Below are 9,242 nucleotides of genomic sequence, written 5' to 3' on the forward strand. Positions count from 1 at the left end.
GGACTACAGTATGAGACTTACTATCCTGTCTAATATAATATGGGCTGTAATGTAGGACTACAGTATATGAGACTTAATATCCTGTCTAATATAATATGGGCTGTAATGTAGGACTACAGTATATGAGACTTACTATCCTGTCTAATATAATATGGACTGTAATGTAGGACTACAGTATATGACACTTACTATCCTGTCTAATATGGGCTGTAATGTAGGACTACAGTATGAGACTTACTATCCTGTCTAATATAATATGGACTGTAATGTAGGACTACAGTATATGAGAATTACTATCCTGTCTAATATAATATGGGCTGTAATGTAGGACTACAGGACTTACTATCCTGTCTAATATGGACTGTAATGTAGGACTACAGTATGACACTTACTATCCTGTCTAATATAATATGGACTGTAATGTAGGACTACAGTATGAGACTTACTATCCTGTCTAATATGGACTGTAATGTAGGACTACAGTATATGAGACTTAATATCCTGTCTAATATAATATGGACTGTAATGTAGGACTACAGTATATGACACTTACTATCCTGTCTAATATAATATGGACTGTAATGTAGGACTACAGTATATGCCACTTACTATCCTGTCTAATATGGGCTGTAATGTAGGACCACAGTATGAGACTTACTATCCTGTCTAATATAATATGGACTGTAATGTAGGACTACAGTATATGAGACTTACTATCCTGTCTAATATAATATGGACTGTAATGTAGGACTACAGTATGAGACTTACTATCCTGTCTAATATGGACTGTAATGTAGGACTACAGTATGAGACTTACTATCCTGTCTAATATAATATGGACTGTAATGTAGGACTACAGTATATGACACTTAATGTCCTGTCTAATATGGACTGTAATGTAGGACTACAGTATATGAGACTTAATATCCTGTCTAATATAATATGGACTGTAATGTAGGACTACAGTATATGACACTTACTATCCTGTCTAATATAATATGGACTGTAATGTAGGACTACAGTATATGACACTTACTATCCTGTCTAATATGGGCTGTAATGTAGGACTACAGTATGAGACTTACTATCCTGTCTAATATAATATGGACTGTAATGTAGGACTACAGTATATGAGAATTACTATCCTGTCTAATATAATATGGGCTGTAATGTAGGACTACAGTATGAGACTTACTATCCTGTCTAATATGGACTGTAATGTAGGACTACAGTATATGACACTTACTATCCTGTCTAATATGGACTGTAATGTAGGACTACAGTATATGACACTTACTATCCTGTCTAATATGGACTGTAATGTAGGACTACAGTATGAGACTTACTATCCTGTCTAATATAATATGGACTGTAATGTAGGACTACAGTATGAGACTTACTATCCTGTCTAATATAATATGGGCTGTAATGTAGGACTACAGTATGAGACTTAATATCCTGTCTAATATGGACTGTAATGTAGGACTACAGTATGAGACTTACTATCCTGTCTAATATAATATGGACTGTAATGTAGGACTACAGTATGAGACTTACTATCCTGTCTAATATAATATGGGCTGTAATGTAGGACTACAGTATGAGACTTACTATCCTGTCTAATATGGGCTGTAATGTAGGACTACAGTATATGAGACTTACTATCCTGTCTAATATAATATGGGCTGTAATGTAGGACTACAGTATGAGACTTACTATCCTGTCTAATATGGACTGTAATGTAGGACTACAGTATATGACACTTACTATCCTGTCTAATATGGACTGTAATGTAGGACTACAGTATATGACACTTAATGTCCTGTCTAATATGGACTGTAATGTAGGACTACAGTATATGAGACTTAATATCCTGTCTAATATAATATGGACTGTAATGTAGGACTACAGTATATGACACTTACTATCCTGTCTAATATAATATGGACTGTAATGTAGGACTACAGTATATGACACTTACTATCCTGTCTAATATGGGCTGTAATGTAGGACTACAGTATGAGACTTACTATCCTGTCTAATATAATATGGACTGTAATGTAGGACTACAGTATATGAGAATTACTATCCTGTCTAATATAATATGGGCTGTAATGTAGGACTACAGTATATGACACTTACTATCCTGTCTAATATGGACTGTAATGTAGGACTACAGTATGACACTTACTATCCTGTCTAATATAATATGGACTGTAATGTAGGACTACAGTATGACACTTACTATCCTGTCTAATATAATATGGGCTGTAATGTAGGACTACAGTATATGAGACTTAATATCCTGTCTAATATGGGCTGTAATGTAGGACTACAGTATATGAGACTTACTATCCTGTCTAATATAATATGGGCTGTAATGTAGGACTACAGTATGAGACTTACTATCCTGTCTAATATGGACTGTAATGTAGGACTACAGTATATGACACTTACTATCCTGTCTAATATGGACTGTAATGTAGGACTACAGTATGAGACTTACTATCCTGTCTAATATAATATGGACTGTAATGTAGGACTACAGTATATGAGACTTACTATCCTGTCTAATATGGACTGTAATGTAGGACTACAGTATATGACACTTACTATCCTGTCTAATATGGACTGTAATGTAGGACTACAGTATATGACACTTACTATCCTGTCTAATATGGACTGTAATGTAGGACTACAGTATGAGACTTACTATCCTGTCTAATATAATATGGACTGTAATGTAGGACTACAGTATGACACTTACTATCCTGTCTAATATAATATGGACTGTAATGTAGGACTACAGTATGACACTTACTATCCTGTCTAATATAATATGGGCTGTAATGTAGGACTACAGTATATGAGACTTAATATCCTGTCTAATATGGGCTGTAATGTAGGACTACAGTATATGAGACTTTTATGTTAACCTGTATGACATTTAGGAAGGTCAACATTGCGTCAGCTTCTTGATATCAAGCCACTGCTCCACTTAGGCTTGGCTGGAGCTGACATGACTCTCTTTATCAGCTGAATCATCACACATTGGAACACTTATGTTTCTTCTGTGGCAGAACTCCAAACCAACCTTCTCCCTCCCTCCCCTCCCTCCCTCCCTCCCCCCCCCCTCACCCCCTCCCTCCCTCCCTCCCTCCCTCCACTCTGTAATTTACATGGACATTAATAAAATCCCAGCTAGAAGAATCTGTTCAAGTCAAAGCAGCTGGACAACTCTCCCTGACGGTTACATAACATCACATTCAATACACCCCCTCTGTGTGTGTGTGTGTGTGTGTGGTATCATTGTGTCTGTATGTGATTGCGTGTGTGTATTAAATTCACCCTTTCCCAAAGCCATGCCCTGGTTTATTGAATGAAACTGCAGAGGGCAGACAGGCTACTATACAGCCAACTATAAAGACACAGGCCTTAGGACTACAGCTACCCTGCTGACTACAACTACCCCGCTGACTATAGCTACCCTGCTGACAGTTATACAGTCAATATGTCATTCTATGGGGAGTAGGGATACGAGAGAGAGGGAGAGAGAAAGAGAGATTCTATGCAGTGTAGGGATACGAGAGAGAGAGAGATTCTATGGGGAGTAGGGATACGAGAGAGAGAGAGAAAGAGAGAGATTCTATGGGGAGTAGGGATATGAGAGAGAGAGGGAGAGAGAAAGAGAGAATCTATGCAGAGTAGGGATACGAGAGAGAGAGAGAAAGAGAGAGATTCTATGGGGAGTAGGGATATGAGAGAGAGAGGGAGAGAGAAAGAGAGAATCTATGCAGAGTAGGGATACGAGAGAGAGGGAGAGAGAAAGAGAGATTCTATGCAGAGTAGGGATACGAGAGAGAGGGAGAGAGAAAGAGAGATTCTATGCAGAGTAGGGATACGAGAGAGAGAGGGGGAGAGAAAGAGAGAGATTCTATGCAGAGTAGGGATACGAGAGAGAGAGGGGGAGAGAAAGAGAGAGATTCTATGCAGAGTAGAGATACGAGAGAGAGAGAGAAAGAGAGAGATTCTATGGGGAGTAGGGATACGAGAGAGAGAGGGGGAGAGAAAGAGAGATTCTATGCAGAGTAGGGATACGAGAGAGAGAGGGGGAGAGAAAGAGAGAGATTCTATGCGGAGTAGGGATATGAGAGAGAGAGACCAGACCAGAATAAAGACACAGGCCTTATACTGTAGGAAAGCAGCAGTGAATTGATAGATGAAAACAAAAGAGAGGTAGAGACGGAGAAGAGAGACAGTATGAGATCCCGAGAGTGAGAGAGTAAGAGGGAGGGAGGGAGAGAAAGGCATAGAAAGAGAGAGAAAGAGAGAGCATGGTGAATGTGAGAACGACAGAGGACCTGCTGGATGAGTGCAATCCTCTGGGGTCAATCCCGAACAGCTGTGGAGTTGCCAAAATAAAGTTGCACAGCCCCTCACCCCCCTTTACCCCCCAGTGTTGACAACACCAGACTCCCCCTCTGCTACGAACACAAGTCCCCCAGTATGAATGGAATAACCGCACAACCACAGAAGAATTAGCTAAGCACACACACCTCTTTCACGAGGTATCCCAGTATGAATGGAATAACCGCACAACCACAGAAGAACTAGAACTTTAGCAGTATGAATGGAATAAGCACAACCACAGAAGAACTAGCTCTTTCACGAGGTATCCCAGTATGAATGGAATATCTACACAACCACAGAAGAACTAGCTAAGCACACACACCTCTTTCACGAGGTATCCCAACCTGTATTGAATATCTACACAACCACAATAGAAGCAGCAGACAGGCTCACACACACAGACACACACTTCGGTCAGTGCTTACAACACAAGGCTCCCCGTAAAACCACAACACAACCACAGACCCAGATAAACACAGGACAGCAGTATCCCTGCTCAGTACCCAGTCACAAGATGCCCAGTTCCCAGAGCGCTCCCTCCTGCGTCCTCAATGTTCCCTTTGTCCCCTTCCCAACGTCCCCGTCACTCGGGTCACCCGGCGGGAGTTTCACACAGCATGACATTTAGTTTCGGAACCAGAGTTAGGGGGTGAGAGGTCAAAGGTGAGTTCACATGATTTAGAATAAAATACATTTAAAAACACTGACACGATTGGACTGTCAATGAGGCACCACCTAAAGCAGTTTATTTCAGTCTTGTGTCTCTGTTGACAGACGACAAAGCTTTGTCAGATCAAATTGATCAACAAAATAAATAAATAAATAAATAAATATAAACTACTCAGGGGAAGCATACCATGCTGACCGCAAAAAACCGTTTTGACTCAAGAGACTGCTTAAGGAGCACCAGACTGTGACTGTTATCCGGTTGGTCTCGACTGGTTGCCTGAAGCAAAGTAACAGCAATCTCTGACCTATCGACCTTTCAACCTTTGGCCTACTGCTCCGCCACCGGCCACACACCCCTTCCACGGCTTCAGACATAATGTGTCACTATGTGGAGGAGAGTGTGGTCTGAGGAAAGGTCAACGCTTTGACTGAAACTAAAGCTTATCCAGGAAGCCCGAATAAATCACAAATGTGCATAGTGGTATTCTCTCTTCATTACTCCAGTTACCTCACCTCATGTCAGGATGACATTTAGCCTTGAACTAACTCCAGCAGGGAGGACAGATTAGAATGCTTTCCATACAGTCCTACACACCTTACCCCTCCTCTCTTCTGTTGACAGCTATCCTGCTAGTGTCCCCACCTCTTCCTCCCTCCCCCCCACTCAATTCAATTCAAAGGGCTTTATTGGCTTGGGAAACATATGTTAACATTGCCAAAGCAAGTGAAACAGATAAACAAAAGTGAAATCAACAATATAAACAAAGTAAACATTACAAAGGAATAGAGACATTCCAAATGTTATATTATCTCTATATACAGTTTCCCTCTCTTTCTCTCTCACACCTCATCCCCTCTCTACTATTTGTTATCATGCCTGCTGGATTCTACGGCCTCTCTTTTAGCCATCACCCCTATTAATAGGGTGAGGCTTTTGGGTCGCGTTGCCGACCGTACGGGAACAATACCAGGAAACAATCCCACACACTAATTATAGATGGCTATCTACTGTGCTGCGTGGCCGTACACATTGTAGGTGGGCGGGGTGTGTGTGCGCTTTCAAAATAAACAGAGTGAGGACACAAAACCCCACTGAATAATCTACGAGAAAGCATGGTGTTGTAACCACGTAATGTACATCATCTATGACGTGGCTGCTGTGAAGTTAAGTTACGTAGGCCTGGCCAGGTTGGATTGTGGCTGTAACCGAGCCATGCAAGCCAATCAGAAACGTCCGTTCCACCCTTACTGGACAGTTAAGCGTTTTAACTTGAACTTTGACGATGCACTGTAAGCAGAGAACAAGCTGTACTCTTCAGACCTCTAGGTAGTATATTAGTGTACTGAGCAGTATGCATTCCTACTGTTTAGCTGATGAGTACAACTAATCTACCTAGTCTCCATTGACTCAGTGCTAAGCATGTTGAGAGAGAGAGAGAGAGAGGCAACACAACCAACGGGTGTTCATCCTGGAAGCCAGGAATTCACCCTTAAATTGGCAGTTGAACAAACGGCTTGAAATCCCAATCACAGCTCACAGATTGAAATGTGTTCAGTCAACTCATGCAGTTGAAGTAGGGATAGTGACAGTCAATAACATACACAAAGAAACAGGCTTCAGCTAACTGACCTCGTAGTTTAGTGCTCAAATAGGTTTCACATTCAATTCAGTAGGAATAGTCAAGTCTGTAGTACACACACAAAGAAACACGCTTAGCTAACTGACCTTATTGTGTCCCCTTGTACTCAGTCAGTGAATCTGAGAGAACCTGGAATAGAAACGCCAGTCAAAACGCATGTCTACTTCCTCGCCTCGTTTAGAAATCCCAGAGTAGATCCACCAGGACGCTGATGAAAAATAAAAAGAGGGAGAGCGAGAAGGAGAGAGAAAAAAAACAGTCCGTTCACTGCTTCTTCGTCTCCCTTCTCCAGTTGATCCTATATGTTGGTCCTGGACCAAACCAAAAAATGAACTGCCTGAAGACAACAGAGTTGCTGCTAGTCCCAGATTCGACTGCCACACACACTCCACTCTCTCGCTGCTTTGGCTGCTGTGACCGCAGCGGAGGAGAAAGACATTTCAACAGCTGTGTGTGTGTGGGTGTGTTTGTGTGAAAAGGAGCTAAAGGAACCACGTGATAGGCTTAATCCTCTGCCCACTGAGGGAACACACACTGCAGTCTGACCAATCAGGGGCCGGCTGTCACACACTGGTTCCCTCCCATCTCGCTTTCCCTCTCTCCTGCTCTTATTCTAACTCTTCTCTTTCTCTCTCTCTCTCATTCTCTCTTTTTACTTGTTCTCTCTCTCTCTCTCCTTCCCTCTCGCAGCAGTATTATAGGGCAGTGTTTTGGAAGTATACTGTCAGGTTACAAATCACCATGGCACATCGCTAACACACTGTCGCTCTAAGGTAACACCCCCCCACCGTTTCTATTTGCCATGTTCTACATACCCACTGTACTGGAGGAGGAGGCATTGTGCATATCTAGGGAGGTAGCTAGCTAGAGCATTGAGTGTACCTAGCTAGAGAACATTTTGTGTGTGTGTGTGTGTGTGTCTACAGAAGCACAGCGTGACCACATTTCTGCAGGCCGCAGCCTAAACAATAGACCTTTATCATCCAGTTTATCAGGTCAAGGCTGTAAATCAAATGTGGCTCCTTATCAATGAGGTTTCAGCCTGGTTCTTGGGGACTAACTCTCTTGTGTGTTATTGAGTCCTGTGTCTTCAGCTGAGAGAGGAAATCAAAAGGGATGGTCTTCCTATTGTGCAATACTCCATTACAACATTTCCAAGAGGTTATACATGGAATCATACTTTCCCCAGACACACATTAACCCGAGTCTTGACAGAAAAACCTCCAATGAAGAATCTCCATTGAACATGTTTTTTAGTCTACAGGCTTAATCTGTGCCCAGGAAACCGGCCCAGCGAGAGTAAGCTGATCCTAGATCAGTCTTTGAGTAAGACTGTCTTAGTATGAAGTAAATGCTTTGGAAACAGAAGACGACCCTTTGCTCTGGTAGCTATGGAAACAGAAGACGACCCTTTGCTCTGGTCAACAGTAGTGCATTAGACTACATAGAGAATAGAACCATAAGCAGAAGACAGTCTGAAAGAGTTCTACTTGACTGTGGTAGAGGAGACATCCCTCGCTTTGATCATGGAGACAGTGGTGACTGTGTTGTGGTGGGTGGATAGGGTGTTAGATTTGACAGGGCTGTGTGAAAGATTAGAGGGTGTGTGTGTGTGTGTGTGTGTGTCAGAAAAAGGGTATTACACAACTCCTTTCCCCTATTTGACCTAGATATTGTGTGTATGCATTGATGTAGGCTGTGTGCTGTTTTTAAATGTACTTCTGTCCTTGAGCTGTTCTGGTCTATTAATGTTCTGTATTATGTCATGTTTCATGTTCTGTGTGGACCCCAGGAAGAGGTTTTTTTTTTATACATGTGTGTGTTAGTGTGTGTGTGTGTATTTGTGTGAGTTATTAAATGTCAGTGAATGTGGTTAAGATTAGAGTGGTTGTGATTAAATATTGATGGACAAATCTTCTTCCTTGTGATGTAATACTCTGCGCACACACACACACACACACACACACACACACACTTGCAAGCTTATCATCAATTAACAGGAGGGGAACGCAGCCGGGCCATTGGTCCCACAGATAACCAAACCATCCAGCAGCTTAGCCTTTACACTATTCTGCAAAATACTACATATAGCCTCAAGACCAACTCAATCAATTCAGAGCATTGGATGGGCTCTGTCACCCTTCATGCCAACTGACTGAGTGTTTACTGTATAACTCAACAGTCTAATGCCATCCCCAGCTGGCACCACCAGCCCTGAGTCCGGATCTCTCATCCCCTACCACTCAACAACACACACTGACTACCCAACGACAATCAATGGGCTCGATAAAACACAGCGTTTAGAAAGGACAGCTAGTGTTGGTCATTGGCTCTGCTCATATGTCACATTACCATGGATACGGGCTGCTTACTAAGAGTTTAAGACAAGGAAGAGGCCAAGCAGCCATGACTTTGCTCATTGTATTCATGAAATAATATACCAGGGAGAAAGGAGAAACCAGCTGACTGAAACTGAGGTAAAACAAAAGTCTATTGTAAATTCTACATATTGTCTTAAGGCCA

General features: G+C 41.9%; 1 protein-coding gene across 1 annotated transcript in view; it reads right to left on the reverse strand.

The window, feature by feature from the left end:
* The window catches only part of LOC115116266 (gamma-adducin-like), a gene marked incomplete at its 3' end in the record, with an annotated part of 57,296 nt that extends 50,128 nt beyond the window's left edge, over positions 1-7,168 (reverse strand). Inside the window, exon 1 of the mRNA XM_065015071.1 lies at positions 6,806-7,168. The remainder of the gene's footprint in view (positions 1-6,805) is intronic.
* Between the last annotated feature and the right edge of the window lie 2,074 nt (positions 7,169-9,242).

This window comes from Oncorhynchus nerka, unplaced genomic scaffold (assembly GCF_034236695.1).
Source record: "Oncorhynchus nerka isolate Pitt River unplaced genomic scaffold, Oner_Uvic_2.0 unplaced_scaffold_1727, whole genome shotgun sequence".
Taxonomy (NCBI): domain Eukaryota; kingdom Metazoa; phylum Chordata; class Actinopteri; order Salmoniformes; family Salmonidae; genus Oncorhynchus; species Oncorhynchus nerka.